This window comes from Hyperolius riggenbachi, chromosome 3, assembly GCF_040937935.1.
Source record: "Hyperolius riggenbachi isolate aHypRig1 chromosome 3, aHypRig1.pri, whole genome shotgun sequence".
Taxonomy (NCBI): Eukaryota; Metazoa; Chordata; class Amphibia; order Anura; family Hyperoliidae; genus Hyperolius; species Hyperolius riggenbachi.
The window spans coordinates 132567222-132587253 of NC_090648.1; the positions used below are offsets into that span (position 1 = coordinate 132567222).

A 20032-nucleotide genomic window follows, 5' to 3' on the forward strand; every position below is an offset into this window, starting at 1 on the left:
TTTTACATGGTGCCGTTCACATCATGTTCTGTAATATAACACATTGAGCATTGTCTTTGCCTGAAGTTAGAGAAGACACCTGAGAGGCAGCCTGTCAGGAACCGGCCCGCGGATCGCCTGCGTATACGGTCCCCGACTACGGGTTTGACCAGATCAAGCAGGGAACAGCCTTATTTAAGCTAAAAACAAGGCTGGGACCCCTCAAACACTTCCCACTGCCACCACTAGCCGTTGCTAGACACGTTCGCTCAGCTGTCGAGTGCTCAACACACAATCTGCGTTTTCGTATTTGGGTCAGCTTTGCGCTTAGGCCGAATACGAGAACGCCACGCACACACACACAGTTGCAATCTTACACTGTAGTGAAGCAAAACCACTAACAGTCGTTCCGAACGATACTGTTAGACTTCCCACTCGGCTGTCGAGCGCAGAAGTGCCCCATACACACAATGCAATTACAATCTCATACGGTAGTGTTGTTCAAGCATACAATTAGGCATGGACTTATACACAGTTACACTGCAGTCTCTTCTAGGCTGTCAGTGTTAGTTTAGTACAGCAGAAGTCAAGCTTATTAACTAACAATTTAATACTCCAGGAAAATAGTGGAACAATGCAGAAAAGAATATATACAAAAGATTACAAAAAAACAAAATAAGAAGTTACAAAATTAAGAGTTTACAAAGATACACACAAGACAGGTTGCCGAAATAAAAGGGAAAAATAAATGTTACCGCATTGTTTGAACGTCATTGGCGGGAGCACGCTGCTTCGACCAGTAGTCGGGCAGCCCTTAGCGTCCTTGCTATCTCCAGAGAGCTACGAGTTGTGAAGGACCTGTGCAAGTTCTTATAGGCCCATTTGATGTCTAGGGCATTGAATGTTCCATCCCCAAAACTAACGCAATTTCCCCGTTTGTGACATCACAGTCTGCCGATCCACTTGTCACATCTGGGCTAGCTGTGACATGCAAATGTCAGAGCTTTCAACATTCCCTTCCTCTAATTTCCACAGGCAAAAATTGTATCTTGAGAACAACAAGTATCCTGTTTACACTTACAGATTTCAAAGCAATTGCACTTCCAAGTAGGCTGTCCTCTGACTTCAAACATTCCTGTGTTAGCTTCCACTGTCCAGTCTGGATTGTATTTTGCTTGTTGACATATGAACAAAGTTCAAAGCATGGCAACAAAAGACAAAAAGAGGGGCTCATTATTTAATTACCTTTCCCAATTGGGAGCAGACAATGGCCATTCAATGCAGAGTCAATTTACATGATATAAGGAACTTCAGGAAGCTGCCAGCCTTCAAAGCCAGACTGGCTAGCAGACAATCCCATATGATACAGTAGTACACAGCAGGCATTAAAATGGGAAAATGAAAATATATTACTGTATTATCCTTAACACCCTAACTAGCTGCTATATTCCTGACACAGCCAAACAAAAATAAAATGGAAATAAAAGGCAAAAAGTAGGTGCTGATTTACTAAGCCTGTACAACACGGGAGACCATAAGTAAACCTGACTAGGTTTTGTCAAAACCATCATCTGGAGGGTGGAAAACGTTTGAACCCAAATCCAGATCATGAGAGACCATGGATATGATTGCTGAAAGGTTAGTAAACTAGAATGTGTACTATTGTAGTCACATACACTAGCTCAGCAAATCCCCAGTGTTCTCGGGGTGACCCTGAAGAGGGTTGCAAAATGTTGCCACCAGGGCCAGATTTACCACAAGGCACTGTAGACATATATAGGCGCCTGATGATGGAAAGGTGGCCCACTCCCCTGCTGCCTCATCCCGTCTTCCCCATGCAGAGTCCCAAGCAGAGCGTAAATGAGAGGTTACTCACCCAGCTCTTGGCATTCCATTGACCAGATCTCCCTTCAGTCTTAATACTTAATACTGAGGGTGCCTCTGGCTACCTAATGCTTAGGGACACCTGTAGCTACCTATGATGGGCAAGGGAAGTAAGGGATAATTGACAGCTGGGCCAGCCAGCACACTTGCGGTGCAGTGTAGTGGGGGTTTGTAGGTTCGTGGATGGCAAAGTCTAGGGTGCCGTGACATCTGTGCCTATAGGCTCCTGTAATGTAAATCCAGGCTTGATTGCCACCAAACAATAAACAATTTAGGCTCAATTTTATTTTTTAAAACAGCCATTCTCAACCGGGGTTCCGTGTCAATTTGACACTTCCGCAGGACATTATAGTCCCGCTTCTCCATAGGTTTGCAGCAGCAGAGCAGAAGGATTCCTTCATGCTGCTGCGAGTGATGCGGCGGATGGATCTATAAAGCAGCCGCATCACCCGAAGCCAGCTCTATAGTTCCGGCACGCGCGGGAGTTGTAACAGGATCCCAGCTTCAAGGAAGGAGGAAAGGACTTCAGATGGTAAGTATGGGTTTTTTTTCCCCCTGCACTCCCTGACACCAATGACAGCAGCCAGAGAAAGGGGGCAGAAAGCAGCACACAAACGGGCAACGCAGCCATAGAAAGGGGAGACAGCAGTGAACAAACGCATAAAGCAGCCACAGAAAGGGGGGGGCAGCAGCATAGAAAGGGGGGGCAGCAGCACACAAACAGACAAAGCAGCCACAGAAAGGGGGGACAAAGCAGCCACAGAAAAGTGGGACAAAGCAGTCACAGAAAGGGGGGACAGCAGCACACAAACAGACAAAGCAGCCACAGAGAGGGGGGACAAAACAGCCATAGAAAGGGGAGACAGCAGTGAACAAACGCATAAAGCAGCCACAGAAAGGGGGGGCAGCAGCATAGAAAGGGGGGGCAGCAGCACACAAACAGACAAAGCAGCCACAGAAAGGGGGGACAAAGCAGCCACAGAAAAGTGGGACAAAGCAGCCACAGAAAGGGGGGACAGCAGCACACAAACAGACAAAGCAACCACAGAAAGGGGGGGGGCAACGCAGCACACAAACAGACAAAGCAGCCACAGAGAGGGGGGACAAAACAGCCACAGAAAGGGGGGACAAAGCAGCCACAGAAAAGTGGGACAAAGCAGCCACATAAAGGGGGGACAGCAGCACACAAACAGACAAAGCAGCCACAGAAAGGGGGAGACAAAGCAGCCACAGAAAGGGGGGACAAAGCAGCCACAGAGAGGGGGGACAAAGCAGCCACAGAAAGGGGGGACAAAGCAGCCACAGAAAAGTGGGACATAGTAGCCAAACAAACTGGGGGGACATAGCAGCCACACTTGTTAATAAGGGCACATGGGAGCCATAATTTCTAACAAGTGGGACAAAAGGGGCCATACCTGTTAAGGGGAACATAGCGGGAAACGCTAAATAAAGAGGGCACAGGTGCCATACTATAGAGGGGAAATGGGTTAAATTTTAATATAAGGTGAAATTTATTTATTTATATATATATATATATATATATATATATATATGCGCGCGCGAGCGTCAGGGGTTCCCCGAGATTTGAAAATTTTCCGAGGGGTTCCTCGGGTCAAAAAAGGTTGAGAAAGGCTGTTTTAAAATGATGAGGTCTTGAATTATGCAATCAACTTTAGCAAATCCACCCCATAGTATTAAAGGACAAAGTAGTACATTTGTTGAAAATAATGACCCATAAAATTAGGCTGCGCGCCATGGTAAGTTACTGATATACCATGCATATATTAAAGGTACTAATTGCTCCACATACAAAGATTGTTCAATATGGTTCTTAGAGGCTATAAACACCACCCAATATTTACTCTCATCCAATCATGACTAAATTATTTGTCTGACTGCAAAGTGACTATTTTCTTGGGCCTTTATGAAAAGGCCATATACTGTAACTATCTATTGGTCCTGCATATATACTTATGTTTGTGCAGAGGAGTGGGATTGAATTAGTTTAGCTTTATCAAGGTTGAATTTTAGGCTGATGAAATAGCTGTTAGGCAGTATTTTTTTCTCTGAGGACAGATGGAAACAACTTAGGAGTGAAAACATGAATTTGGACATAGGATATTTGGTTACAAGTCGTACTGTAGTCCAAACGTGAAGATTAGATTGGGAAGGGACAATTAGAGACACATCCCAGGTCACAAAGGCTTAGGTCTTGGGAAGCTGCTTCTGTTGCTGAATAAAGAAGAGAAGCCTGCACATGGAAAAGGGAGAATGTAAATGGGTAGCATAACCTATGGAAGAGGAGAGATGCTGCTTAAGGGAGCTGCACATGAACGAGCGGGACTGCTGTACATGGATGTTGCCCATAAAAGAGGGGAATGAGAGGGGCACTGTTGCATATGAATAGGGAGCAAAGGGAAAGTTAGCCTATGGGCAGAAGAAGTATAAAGCCAACCAACCTTGGGGATGGGGTGAATAGAGAGAATATTAAGGTGGCCATACACTGGTCGATTTGCCATCAGATTCGACCAACAGATAGATCCCCTCTCTGATGGAATCTGATCAGAGAGGGATCGTATGGCTGCCTTTACAGTACAGCAAACAGATTTTGAATCGATTTCAGCATGAAACCGATCCCAATCTGTGGTGGTGCTGCCGCTGCACCCCCCCCCCCCCCCCTCATACATTACCTGCTCCGTCCGGCGCGAGTCCCGCTGTCACAGCTGTCTTCTTCTCCGCGCTGGTCTCCGGTCCGGCCGGCTTGCTTCACTTCTTTCTGTCCGGGGAAGTTTAGACAGTAGAGGGCGCTCTACTGTTTAAACTTCCTGTCGGGACAGGAAGTAGCCAGCCGGTCCGGAATCCGGAACCCAGCGGAAGAAGAAGACAGCGGTGACAGTGGGGACTTGCGCCTGCCGGAGCAGGTAATGTATTGCCGCTGTATTGCGTTGGTTGTCGGGCATTTGAACGCCGCTATCAACGCACTCCCGACCCGCCGGCAATCGAGCAAAATCTTCCGCACGGAGGCTCGTTGGGAATCGAGGGGAACAATTGATTTCAGACGGAAATCAATCATTTGCATTTGCGTTTCCACAACGATTTCACAGCAGATTTGATCACAGTGATCAAATCTGCTGTATATCGGCGGGGAAATCGTTAGGTGTATGGGCCCCTTTACAGAGATCACTTGAAGATCTCTGACAGTGAAATTAAAAAAAAAAAAAGTCACCAATAAAAAAAATCTTGATTGAGTAGATAGATAAGGACAAACACAAAAATGTGAAATGGGGTTCTAATACAACAAACACTGGGATAAAACTAATTCCTATTGGCCCCCCTTAGTTGTATCCCATTGTTTGTTGAGTAGTAGATAGATAAGCAAGAAAAGAATCAAGAGATAGATAGATAGATAGATAGATAGGTAGGTAGGTAGGTAGGTAGGTAGGTAGATAGATAGATAGATAGATAGATAGATAGATAGATAGATAGATTCATCTAATTTTCTTCCACTCTGAAAGAAACGAACGGATGTAGTCTTTATTTAAAGACAAGCAATCTGATCTGAACATCTGCCTGTATGAGAAGATGAAAGAGTCTACATATTTTCTTTTCAAACTTTATCTCTGCTGGAAGTCAAAATCAAATTGCTCAAGGCAAAATTCAGCCTGAGCACTGCATGTTACAGCCAGACAGATGCCTATCAACCAAAAGCAGATCTCTTGGAACAAAATCCAACTGGAGGATTTTATGCTCCATTCAGAGGGAGCTGTGATGTCAATCAACAAATGTACTGCTTCGCAAAATGATTGCCATTTCCATAGCTGACTCTCCAGGTTTTGATTAAGTCAGTATCTATGGGATTTTTTTTTTCATGACAAGTGATTTGATTCTTGAGTAAAATTACAGATTCATGATGAAATTGTGGAGCGCAAAGCTGTGAGCTGCTCAGTTCATGCGTATTAACTCTGTAAGGCAGTTTGCAAGAAAAATATGTTTTGCCAATAAGTAATGTGTTCAGTATATCCATTAGATGGTGGTTATGACAGTATAATATAATTAGATGCAGCGAGCAAACCAACATTTAAACTTTGAACATTGGCCTCAGTTCACTAAGATCCTGCTAGTGATTATAAGGCAAGTGAAAACGTATCTCCACACATTGATCAGTATTTTAAGGGCCATATCCTATTCCTGAACTCGAGTTCTTAATTTAGGCGATGGGGGCACTGCCTAATCCTAATAAAGTTAAGACCCCCCAGGCGGAAAAGAACTTGCTTGGGCGATGTAATCGCCCAGCGAGTTCTTTACACGGTATCCAGTTACCGTTTGCATGCCTCCGGGAAGCGATGCTTCCTCGCAGACATGAGCGTTAGCTTAGACCTGCAAAGAGCAGGTTGTCGCTTGTCGTTGTCGCTGCAGCATCTGGGGGTCTCCTTTAATAAGGAGACCCCCAGAGCTCCCCATCGGGTCGCCGCACACCTTAGAAACCCCCCACGTAGCTGCACCGGGCACCCCGGTTAACATACATACCGCCGCTGATCACCCGACGCCTCTCGCCGCAAATTCCGTTGCGTTGCGTAATTACAGTGTATCTAACACTGTAATTACTGTCCGCATAGAAGCCCGGGCAAAGCATCTTTGAATCTGCAGCCGGGGCTCCCCATTGGTCCGCTGTCTGAGCCATTTTATTGGTTCAGACAGCGGACCAATGGGGAGCTCCAGCTGCAGATTCAAAGATGCTTCGCACGGGCTTCTGTGCGGACAGTAGTTACAGTATTAGATACACTGTAATTACGCAACGGAATTTGTGGCGAGAGGCGTCGGGTGATCAGCGGCAGTATGTATGTTAACAGGGGTGCCCAGTGCAGCTACTTGGGGGGTTTCTAAGGCCCTCCCTCTCTGTGTGCCTACTGTTTATATTTATCTTTATACAAAGTCCCCTTCTGCATAAAAATATAGCAGACAGCTCAGAATGCTTGACATTACACTGCAGTCTGTAATAACACTCTACCTAATGACAGCTCAGGCCAGGAGATAACTTCTCACATCCTGAACACTTGCATTCTTCTCTGTGAATTAATTTTAACTCTTTAACTTTAACTTTAGAATTCTGTCATTATTTTAAGGATTGAAACCTTAACTTTAGAAATCACTCCTTAACTTAAGGACAGAATTATTAATGTAAGGTCTGCCTGAGGTAAATTGTTTAGTGAATACTACATGCTTTATCACCATGGTAATAACTGTAAAAACAGCTTGGAAATGTTATTAAAGGGAACCTAAACTGAGAAGAATATGTTTTTTTTTTCCTTTTAAAATAATACCTGTTGCCGGACTCTCCTGCTGATCCGGTGTCTCTAATACTTTTAGTCACAGCACATCAATAAACATGCAGATCAGTTGTTCTGACTGAAGTCAAACTGGATTAGCTGCATGCTTGTTTCAGGTGTGTGATTCAGACACCACTCCAACCAAAGGGATCAGCATGATAGCCAGGCAACTGGTATTATTTAAAAGAAAACATCCATATCCCTCTCAGTTTAGGTTCCCTTTAAAGACAGGAGATGAGCTTTTTAACCTCTTTATCGGTATGCCCGACACTGTGCCAGGCATACCGCTTGCTGGCCCCAGGAGTCCCCATGCATAATTAATGTGATCTCATGCCTGTAAAACCTTTAGCTAGCACTAGACCAGCTAGTACAAGTGTCCAGCTCCCCCCTGTGACTCCCCCCTCTTCCCCCGTTAATATATTACCCAGCCAGAATCCAGTGATCGTGCAGCCTCCCCGCGCAGCTCCGGTCGGCGACATCATGTGGGATCCTCCCCATAGTGAAGACCGGAGTTGTGCGTGGAGTCTGCGCCGATTGCTGGATCCAGGCAGGGTAATGTATAAACGGGGGAGCACCGGGGGTCAGGGGGTGTTGGACACTTGAGCTAGCTAGCCTAGTGCTAGATAATGGTTTTACAGGCATGGGATCACATTCATTTTACATGGAGACACAAACTGGCAAAACCTCCTGAGCGGCGTAATGCTCAGGAGGTTAAATTGTGGCCATTGCTATATATTTATAACCTGGCATTGATGAGTGATGTGCAACTGTCTCTGCTCTAACAATAAGAGATGCTTGTGAAGTCCTTGGCATCCCTATTTACCCATCTGCTGCCCAAGCATCACAGCATCCCATTAAAGAAGAACTAAAGTGAACTAAAGAAAGCAGCTCTAAAAGCACCATTTGAAGCTCTAGCCTTTTAAGTGACTTTGTTATTTAGTTATTCTTTGGAACATTGTTGCTGAGCATGTTTATTGAAGTCACTGGCAGCTGCTCCAAGTCCTTAGTCTGCTGGTCTGGCTCAGTAGAGTTTGATTGAAGTCCAGAAAATAAGAATTACTTATATATCAGGTCTTCATTTGTTTCCAACTGGTAGCTCTGGGCAGCTTTTGTTTAAACTCTACACTCCCCTAGTTTGGCACATTACAGGCTCATTTTGAGCTGCTGAAAATACAATGGAGTTAGTTTCTTGCCACAAAACACATAGATTTTTTTTCCTTTACAGAAGGCACTGACGGAGGAGTGTTTACCTGGGGAACACTTTGGAAAGTTTTATTCAATTGAGCTAAAAAAGAGAAAACTGGTCCTAACTAAATATATATATAAAAAAAGAATACAGATCGTTCTACACTAACCCAATGTCAGACTTTATCCGACATTGACATTTTCTAGTTCAGCACCAATGTTGGAAATAGACAAGCAAAGGAAAACATGGCTGCAGCTAGGGGAGCTGTTGCCAGATCTAGACTGGTACGGTGTCAGATCCTTTAAATTTAAGTGTTGTCCCCATGCTTCACCGTGGCACCATGTAAGAGCAATATTAAGTAGGCTCTCTACTAGGGGTGCCTTTGTCAGATCTAGCAGCGGAATTCTACTATTAAGCTGTATGTAATTATGATAGTAAAATATTGTTAATTTTTACTAATATTTCATTATCACCTAACCTGACCCCATTTTCACTTGAGCTCTCCCTCTATCGATGCCTAGCCCTAGCCAACTCCCCAACTGGTGCCTAACCCTAACCAAACCCCCCAACCGATGCTTCATCCTAACTGACCCCCCATCCAACTTGAGTTAGGTCATCTCGGTGCCTGCACACCACTGACTTGAAAGCCCCCATGGCTTACACCCTCAGATGCTACGGAAATTAAGTTCAGTTATCGATAAACCACTTTATCTTTTCTTTTGTGACTCTTGTTAGTACACTAAAAACATGCACACAACTCTTCCTGTGGATTGTACACAGGAATAAAACTTTAGGATGCTAGCATAATTCTGCTCATGCTTAACTCTCTAGTAAGGCTGCATCTGGAATATGGAATTCAACTCCGGGCACTGCACTACAGGAAGTATAATGCATTTTTGGAGCAGGTGCAGAGACAAACAATACAATTGATTAGAGGGATGGAAGATCTTACTTATCAGTAAAGGTTACACTGGGCTTATTTAGTCTGGAGAAAAGTTAGAGGCTAGGGTCCCTTCCAAAGATGGCCTCATCTTTTTGGAAGGGTCCAGTATGGAATACTTTGCATGCAAACTGTTTTGGAATGTTAATTTGGTGCATCTCTTTTGATGCAGGATGCGTGCCCTGCCTATAATTAGGCTCTGCACAGTGCACACGTATGCTGATAGTCATTTAGATGCAGGTGATCTCCTGTGGTGTTGATCCAGGGATCAGGGATTTTATCTGATTGCCATCTGAAGGCGGAAGGATTTTTTCCCCTTGGACCATGCCTTGTAAGGGTTCTTCACCCTTCTCTGGATCAACAGGAATATTGGAGGGCGCAGGTAGTGTTGTACCTTATTTTTTAGTTGAACTCAATGGACGTATGTCTTTTTTCAACCCAAATAAGTATGTAACTATACTGTGTGTTACTATGTAACTATGACATAGACCGTAATGTTACTTATGGCTATAGCGGCACACAGGGAATCACTATAATTTGGGTTCCGTTTTCTCCCTACAGCCAGATGACCACCACTGGAACCATATGTAAGCCCTCCACCTGATGCCTAATCGTAACTGATCCACCACCGTAAAATTTCTAACCCTAACCAAACCCTCCAACCGATATTTTCCTCCACACAATGCAATCACTGCCATTGATCCTGCAACAATTCACTGCTAATTATCTGCTGTGGTTGTTTGGGTGACCATATTAATAGCTGTGATTAGCGGCTATACCTGGTGAAGCACCTGCTATTTATAGCTGCTGTTTGTATAGCAGGCCACCCTGGCTGGCACCTGCTATTTTATTGGGTGGTTCAGGTGCCCAAATTACCAGGTATGTTACCAGGTAATATAGTACCAGGTACTAATGGCGGCTATTAACATTGGTGGTGGTGGTGGCTGCTGCCAAACTAGTGTGGTGGCACTTGTGCCCTTTTTACCTGTTTCACTTCTAGAGATGTGACATGTTATGGGAGACTCAGATGCTACCTGTTCCCTAAAAAAATTCTTTCTGGATGCTCATTCACATAGGCTGCTAATTTATCAAAAAATATCAGAAACTATACTAAGTATGAAAAAAAATCCCAGAGAGTTAGCTATTACAAAAGACTCGTTTACTGCGAGTACTTACCAAAGTGTTGTCTCTCTTTAAAAAATGAATGGACATGTATTCCACAGAGCAGTTTGTCCACTCCCGTACGAGCTCTGAGCTAGGTCCTCATTACTGTAATGCTATTACTGTCCTGCCCATTTATTAATCCATCAATCTCACAAGCCATTATTTTGGCTGATGTTAGGCCATGAGGGTTCCCATATGAATTCCTCTATTGCCGGTAAAGAAAAAACATTGGAAATTTGAAAGAAGAATCAGCTGTCCGGAGCATATGGCAGGAGCAGATTTGATGGCTGTTTCTTTGGTTTGAAGCTGTGATGGTATAACTGTCAAGGGAAATCAGTCCTTTTCATGATGCCTTTGTAATTTTTTTGTAATTCTTTTCGTTTAAAGTAATATATCCTTTTTGGACATTAGTTACATTTTTCCCTTATGTTCTTTTGAAATACTTTTGATAAATCTTTGTAGAGCCGAGGGAACTGAATCAAATTATTTCATACGACTTGTTAAATCCTAACTGGCCATTTCTATCCAACCACCTATCTCTTCTCTCTACTAGTCTAGAAATGTATATGGTGGCAAAGTGGTGGTAACGATCAGCGTATATGTGCTTTGAATAGTGGCAATCCATTAACAAACCACCCCCTTTCCTCTGCTTACTCCTCCCTAACACAGTGTCTGTCTGTGGAAAGCTGGTTTTGGTGGTCTGTTTTATGTGATTATTTACACACACAGTAATGGGGGAAAGGGGTGGGGAGGAGGAGCATTGTAAACATTGCTTTGGAGCCCTGTAGCTAGGCCACTGTGTGTGGGCAGGGACCTACCTAGAATGTATGGAGCTACCCTAAAAAAAAGATAGCATTGTGCCCCCTTATCCATAGGCCCCTCCCTCCACGTACAGCCAGCCAATAAGCAAATTTACATTCATATATTTAAGCCCTCCCCCCCCCCCCCCCCACTCACACACATACATACACAAAACATCCTTCACCACCCTCTCCCACCATGCAGAGTAGAGTAGGGAGCAGTGTAATATTTATCTGCTACAGCGCTGCGGGTTTCCTTAATGCATCACAGTCGTGCTCTCTGTGCTGCCATCCTCTGGCTCAGGATCGTATGTTATGCACTGGTCATGTGATCGGAAGCTGGCGAATCGCAGTAAGGAGTATTCGGCTGTGAAGCATAGAGGAGACCTGCAGCGCAGAAGCAGGTAAATATTACACTGCTATCTGCACTACTCTGCATGCAGGTGGGGAGAGGAAGGAGGATCAGGCCACCTCAGACCCCAGACCCCCCCCCCCCCCCGATTGTGGGAGTCTTGGAGATATTGTGCACCCCTGTGTGTGCTATGATCATAACGGTATGGTGAGTGCGTGTGTGTGAGTGTGTGTGTGAGTGTACGTGTGTATGTGTGCGCGTGTTTGTGTGTGTATGTGAATGTATGAGTGCATGTGTGTTTGTGCGAGTGTGTGTCTATATGTGGTTGTGTGAGTGCATGTGTGTGCATTCAAACACAAAAAACACAGCGCTCAAACGAAAAAAAATGTATCAATATGATGAATTATACATAAGATCAATATGATCAATCAAAGCCACAGTCAGTCAATTGTAAGCAACTAGAACAGTTTATAGTCCTGGTGCGCCTCTGTTACAAAAAGGCTGAGCAACCTCTTCTAATCAACACCATATACACCTCCAGACAGCGCTCCAAGGAAAAAACTTCAAGCCAGCTGATTTATCATCACCTCCACCAGTATCACCCTATGGAATTCTCACTCACCAACGGTGATGGGCCAGTGTTACAGTGGCCTTGCAGCACTTTTGGGGCATTGCCAGGTTCCCCGCACCTTATGGCAGTACTTCTCCACTTGTATCCGTTCCTTGAAGTGTATTACTTTAGATCACCACAAAAAACACATTGCCTCCAAGATGTACCTCAACGTCAATAGAGAGACTATCATTGCGCAACACTTTTTAAAACCCAATTAGCTTTATTAAAAACATTGCACTCACGTGGTTTAGCATTAAGTGACAGCCTGTGGAGTTTTACAGGGAAACGGGCTCCACCCCGTGCGGTCTCCCGGGCTGACCGCCGTGTATGTTGGTTCCCAAGCCTCGTATTCCGCCGCTGCCCCGCTACACTGTCCTTCGCTCCACGCTATCCGACTTCCGGGTATGGCTCCTCCCTACCGGTTTCGTCACAGCGTGACTCATTCAGGGGATGGAGCCATACCAAGCAACCCTATCTTTTATGCGCGCAGTCACCTCCCCCTGTGGGCACACCCCTTAGTGATGTCTTGCGTTCCGGAGCCCGGGAGGACGTGGTTTTGCCTGCTTCCGCATATACAGACATTTACTTCTTACAAATACAATTCTTTATATAAAAAAACCAATCATGTCATTTCCACTTATCATTTCTATAATCTCACATCTATGCTTCCTATAATTCAAAAAATATCATCATGATTTTAAAAACATATTATTTCACAGCCTAAGTTAAAAACATATATATATGTGCACAGCCTCATTATTATCCAGAAAATGTTATTCTATATTACTATTGGCCCCACCATTGTTCTCCTGATTTTTTGTACGATTAATCTAGTTATCATTCACCATTAGATTAATCGTACAAAAAATCAGGAGAACAATGGTGGGGCCAATAGTTCTCCTCATTCTGGATAATAATGAGGCTGTGCGCATATATATATGTTTTTAACTTAGGCTGTGAAATAATATGTTTTTAAAATCATGATGATATTTTTTGAATTATAGGAAGCATAGATGTGAGATTATAGAAATGATAAGTGGAAATGACATGATTGTTTTTTTTTATATAAAGAATTGTATTTGTAAGAAGTAAATGTCTGTATATGCGGAAGCAGGCAAAACCACGTCCTCCCGGGCTCCGGAACGCAAGACATCACTAAGGGGTGTGCCCACAGGGGGAGGTGACTGCGCGCATAAAAGATAGGGTTGCTTGGTATGGCTCCATCCCCTGAATGAGTCACTCTGTGACGAAACCGGTAGGGAGGAGCCATACCCGGAAGTCGGATAGCGTGGAGCGAAGGACAGTGTAGCGGGGCAGCGGCGGAATACGAGGCTTGGGAACCAACATACACGGCGGTCAGCCCGGGAGACCGCACGGGGTGGAGCCCGTTTCCCTGTAAAACTCCACAGGCTGTCACTTAATGCTAAACCACGTGAGTGCAATGTTTTTAATAAAGCTAATTGGGTTTTAAAAAGTGTTGCGCAATGATAGTCTCTCTATTGACGTTGAGGTACATCTTGGAGGCAATGTGTTTTTTGTGGTGATCTAAAGTAATACACTTCAAGGAACGGATACAAGTGGAGAAGTACTGCCATAAGGTGCGGGGAACCTGGCAATGCCCCAAAAGTGCTGCAAGGCCACTGTAACACTGGCCCATCACCGTTGGTGAGTGAGAATTCCATAGGGTGATACTGGTGGAGGTGATGATAAATCAGCTGGCTTGAAGTTTTTTCCTTGGAGCGCTGTCTGGAGGTGTATATGGCATGTGTGTGCATGTTTTGTGTGAGTACATGAGTATATGTAGATGTGTGAGTGTAAGTGTATATGGTTGTCAGTGCATGAGTATGTGTGTGTGCAAATATATGTGTGTGTATGAGTGCATTTATGCATAGCTGGGCTCATCAAAGTAGCTTTCAGCGCACCTCTAAACTTTTTTGTAAGTTTGTTGCTTATTTATTTCTCTATGTTCACAATGTCAGTTAAAAAAAAAAACAACATTTTTGTGCCCCAGATCGTCCGATAAATTTGATTAAAATGTGTAAAAGAGGTAATGTCTCCTGTTTACAACATTTTACAATTTGCCAGGAAATCCACATGGGACAAGCTGATCACAGCTTCACAATTTAAAGAGACTCCGTAACAAAAATTGCATCCTGTTTTTTATCATCCTACAAGTTCCAAAATCTATTCTAATGTGTTCTGACTTATTGCAGCACGTTCTACTATCACCATCTCTGTAATAAATCAACTTATCTCTCTCTTGTCAGACTTGTCAGCCTGTGTCTGGAAGGCTGCCAAGTTCTTCACTGTTGTGATTCTGTGATGCATCTACCCCTCCAGGCCCCTCTCTGCACACTGCCTGTGTATTATTTAGATTAGGGCAGCTTCTCTCTTCTCTCTTATCTTTTACAAGCTGGATAAATCCTCCTCTGAGCTGGCTGGGCTTTCACATACTGAGGAATTACATACAGGCAGAGCTGTCTGCACTCTGCAGGAAGAAACAGCCTCACACTTCAGTGGAAGATAGCTGCAGGGGGAAAGAAACACACAAATGATCTCTTGAGATTCAAAAGGAAGGGTGTATACAGCCTGCTTGTGTATGAATGTATTTTCTATGTGTGGACATACTGTACATCAACCTACTTCCTGTTTTGGTGGCCATTTTGTTTGTTTATAAACAAACTTTTTAAAACTGTTTTTAACCACTTTTAATGCGGCGAGGAGCGGCAAAATTGTGACAGAGGGTAATAGGAGATGTCCCCTAACGCACTGGTATGTTTACTTTTGTGCGATTTTAACAATACAGATTCTCTTTAACACGGACAGAAAATGCAGCAGCCAGCCCTCCTTTGCCTCAACGGGAACTTCACAAGGCAAAATCCATACTAGGTCACACAGGAGAGGATAGCTGTGCTAGCTCAGCTGACAAATGCCCACATAGAAATGTAGCTCTTTTAAAAAGTAAACAATGATGCCCGGGTATAAACGACTGGTGATTTCATGTAAATCACCTTCATGGTAAGACTGCAGGTTTTAAGATTAACCCTATTCTCTATCCAATATCTCAGCATTAAAATCTTACAATGAAGCATATTCAGTAAACTCTGATAAAGCTTTAGGTGGAATAGCACATGTTATTGTCACCCAGGTAATGCGGGTTGCACTTAATGCGCAGCATGATACATAGATTGTGAATGTAACAGTAAAATTGTTGAATACGTCCCATCAACTCCAAACTTACAAAAGTTTCACAAAAAACTGTGTTCCAATGTTTACTTATGCTTTTTTCCTGTTACACTTAGGCCCCTTTTACGCTAGCATTGCATTACCCTATTTTAACGCAAGGGGCCACGAAAGCTATGAAAGTCTATGGAGACCTTCATACTTATTGCAGTTCCTTGCAGTGTGCTTGGGTAATGTAAGTGTATGGACGACGCATGTAGTGTAAAAGACAGAGCGCAGTGCGTCAAGGTGTGCAGGCCCACGAGAAACCGAGGGTACCCCAGTGACGTACTTCCTGCCTGGCAGGAAGTATGTCACTGAGTGGGGGGCGGTGCTAGGCATATGACCCTGTCACCACACTCTGCCACAGAGTCATATGTTTGTTGGCAGGAGCATTGCATTCCACCGCAACAGAAAAAAAATGGGTGTAAAACCGGCCTCAGAGTTTATGTACTGCACTTTATTTTACACATGTGAAACAGCCACAAGATAATAGGAAATCTTCCTGTAATAGAGCTGTTTAGCAGTACTCAAAGTATTACAGGTTTCTTTATAAATGCTTCATTTTGCTTCAAGCAGCAAAAGCCTCCTAAGTCCAGCTATATTGGGATATTCACTCATGACTGCTCATTAGTAGATAACCTTCTTGAGGGTGGAAATGCTAAATGAATTGTTCTAGCTGATATTCTCCAGCAATCAGCAAGAGATTAGTGAGAATGTCTCTGTGGGTGTGTGTTTTATAAGCAGCGCTGTACTAATTTTACAACACTCATCTTCTTCCTTTTTTGTTAAACTCATTCTTACGCTCCAGTTCTCTCCTCCCAATTTCTAACTCAGTTGTTATGGAAAATAACATTTCTTTCTTCTGAATCACACGCTGCCTAGATAAAGAACCACAAAGTCTTAACCTAATCTCTCTTCGGCTGCCTGTTCTGACTCTCCCTGCGTGGGCCTCTTATCCAATATGGATACAAGTTCCAGCAATACGGGCCCAGGAATCCATTATGTGAATATTCAGTATTATATTCCAAATATCTTTTTTAAAAAAGGAAAGAAAGAATACTTTCTGAGACCCAGGGCCGGATTTGTACTTTTTACTGCCCAAGGCCCAGTATCAGTTATCACCAGCTGCCCCCTTCCCCCCCCCCCCCTGACCGACAGCATCCTAAACTACCCCCCCCCCCCCAACACGGCAGGGATTAGATGGTAAGCTTTTCTGAGGTCACCTAGTGACATGATGGCAGGGATTACATTATAAGCTTCTCTGAGGACAGCTAGTGACATGATGGCAGGGATTGGATTGTAAGCTCCTTGGTGAGTGGCACATTTGGCGAGTGGCAGGAAGCTCAAAGATCATTGTAAGTGCCTGTTTGCTGCCCTTGCAACCCCTGAGTGCTAGTTCCGGCACAGAGGAATTTCAGGTGAGCCTGCAGACTATGTGAGCACCAAAGGTGCCTGCTCCATCAACTATCCAATAAGGATTCAGTTGTTTATTTTGCAAGAGAATCAAAGACGCTGGCACTAAATGCAGCAGGGACAGATGCAACCACACAGGGCTTACCTGAAGCGTGCTCCAATAGTGATCCACAGTTCAGTCAATACCCTTTATTTGTGGCTGGGTAGACACATATGGATTACAGCAGTGGGGGGAAAGGTGAAGTCAGTAATTACGATTTGCTAATTCAAATGATTTTGTGCAGTCAGTCGTAATTTCGCATACAATTTAGCGTAATTTCTTGCCGAATTTAGCAGTGAATAGCAAAGCCCCCATACATGCTATTGACAACAAAATTGATACATATGTTCAGGAGAATCGTGGGTACAGGTCAAAAAAAAGAATTTTGCAAAAAAAAGCTTATAGTTTTTGAGAAAGTCAATTTTAAAAATGCAAGTAAAAAATGTTTATTAAACTTAGAAAAAATGACATTTAAAAACCATTTCTCCTTGCATTTTTATAAATCAAGTTTCTCAAAAACTACAAAGTCTTTTTGAAAAAAAATGTTTGTGACTTATACCCACTATTCTGCTTAACATATGTAGGGGGGCTTTGCTATAAACCTTTAAAGTCAGCACAAAATTGTGCAAAATTTTGCACAATTACACAAAAATTCCGCAACATTTTTGTATACTACTATTACATACAAAATTAATGACGATTTTCTCAGAAATTTCGCATTACAATTACAATGTGTAATTGCAAATTTTGATGTGAAATTACGCAATTGCAAACCACCAGTGGTGGGCCGAAATTCATGGGGTGTAACTACAATTCATTGGGCCCCCATCAAAATTTTGATGGCCCACCCAATGTTCACAGCCCTTCCCTTGCCTTCCCTTGGTGCCCTTCATGACCATGTGGCCCATATCACAAGGGTCATAAAACAAGTGTGGCCATCATGATCTTCACACCCATAACAAGTGTAAGTGTGGCCACATCAACATCTGCTTTTAATGGTGGCCCCTGTATCAGAAGGTGTGAAGGTAAGAAGCTGATCCCGCACAGCACCAGACCTCCTGCAGCTGTAGAAACTGCTCCTCCTGCAGATACACCTCTGGTCAGTGGCAAAGGGATCACCATAGCAGCCACAGCTGCAGCTATAGAATCCGTAGTCACAGGGAGCCTTGTGTGTGGGTGTTATTGGGGTCTGCAGTGGGCCTTGTGGAGATCCGCAACAGGCCTCCTCTTCTCCGCCTGTAATGCACAGTAGCAGCAGAAGCATAGAGAAGCTACTCTTTTCTTTTCTCCATGATGATTCATCTTCTCCAGGCATCCCCGTCTCTATGATTACAAACCTGGAATAAGGCCCTGTAATCAGACATCAGGGGATGCTTGGAGATGATATATTGTTGGTGGAGACAAGAAGTAAGTAACTTGTATATAATGGTGGTGTGTTACCCCGGCTATCTATACTAAGGGGACTACCTATGCAGCAGGGTCCCTCTGCCTACTCACACTTGGTGCTATCTGGCTACCTATACTGAGCGAACTACTTCTTGCTACCTTTTTGGGGTTCATCAATAGTTACCTATACTGTGACTGAGGGGGCAGGGGACACTACTTTAGGTTTCCCTGGTGGTGGGTCTCTGTGGCTAACTAAAAGTGGTGGTGGGGGGGGCACAAAGGTGCCTTATAACCTTATTTTTTTTGTTGAGAGGGCAACCACAACTTTGCAATGATCTCAAGCTACGCCCCTGACTCTGGATATCAACTCGTGTTCATTCAAGGTGAGGACTCAAAACATGGTGAAGCAGGATGGCCTTGGATGGTTACTGAACCTGACTCAAGACCCATATAAACAAGAAAGTGGACTTATACTGTTTTTATGCTTTATACTTTTTCCTCTTAGGTTTGTCCAGAATGATATGAAGTATATTTTCTTAGCAGAAATGAAGTTACAAAGCGAGAGACCTTGTCTCAGGTACCTTATCAGCCCAGCAAAGGCTGTCCCTCCATGCCCATTCTGCTCTTCATTAAATTAAGACAGGCCTTCAAACTGTTTCCATCTGGGCTGGCTCTGACAAGGCCACACTAAGGACACTCCATTTGCTTTATTTTACTCTAAATAAGGAGCACTTCTGTTTCTCCCTATATTTATTTATTTTCTCAACGTCTGGTTTATAGATTAACTGAATCACACCCCCAACTGTTGTTAGCCCGGAGAGAAATGAGATTATTTTTAATATTGAGAAACTGACAGACATATCTGTACCAAAACAGACAGGAAATCACAGGGAGTTGGGCTGAAATATCTACATCCAGAGAGAAAAGAACTGTGAAGAGATGATGAACGAAACCTTTCCCTCACAAACATGTGCTCAGAAAAAAAAACCTTTCAGAATTATTTTCTTACTCTTTTTAGTTTTCAACAGTATTATGTATATTTTATAATGTAATAATATCCAGCAAAGGGTATATACACTTACTGCACGTCCTATGTACAGGTAGTCCCCAACTTAGGAACACCTGACTTAGGAATGACCCCCAATTGGGATGATTGCTCATTCGGATCCTGCGGAGTTGAAACTTCAGGCATTTCCGATCGGAAATCTGCATTTCTGATCTGGATTCGGAAAATGGACATCGGAAATCGAAATTCCGTGAAAATCCAATTTACCACAATTCTGTGATTTTAACCCAATCACAAAACTCAGAAGCATTGGACCAATCAGAGAATGCAGAGAATTTTTCTGTAAAAATCAGATCAATGTGGTAATTTAAGAAGACCAATCACAATAGTTTGCGATTTTAAATTTTCCGTTTTTCAAATTTCCGGGTTTTTTTTATACATTTTTGTATTCTCTGATGCAAAAAAAAATGTGTAAAATACACCTCGAAAATCGGAAAACTGGAAAATCGAAATTTGGCATTGACAGAAATTAGAATTTCTGCAGAATCAGAAATGGGCATTTCCAACCATCCCTACCCGTCAATACGAAGAGCACAGAAATAGGAAGAAGTCCAACATTTTTTTTCAAAAAGATCTTGTAGTTTTCGAGAAAATAGATTTAAAAAAAATTAAAATGTTTTTAAACATAATAAAATGACATTTTGCTGGGATACATTA

General features: G+C 43.4%; 1 protein-coding gene across 1 annotated transcript in view; it reads left to right on the forward strand.

Moving 5' to 3' along the window:
- UNC5D (unc-5 netrin receptor D) overlaps positions 1–20032 on the forward strand; it is an 868705-nt gene that overhangs the window by 733348 nt on the left and 115325 nt on the right. The gene's annotated exons all lie outside the window — the stretch shown is intronic.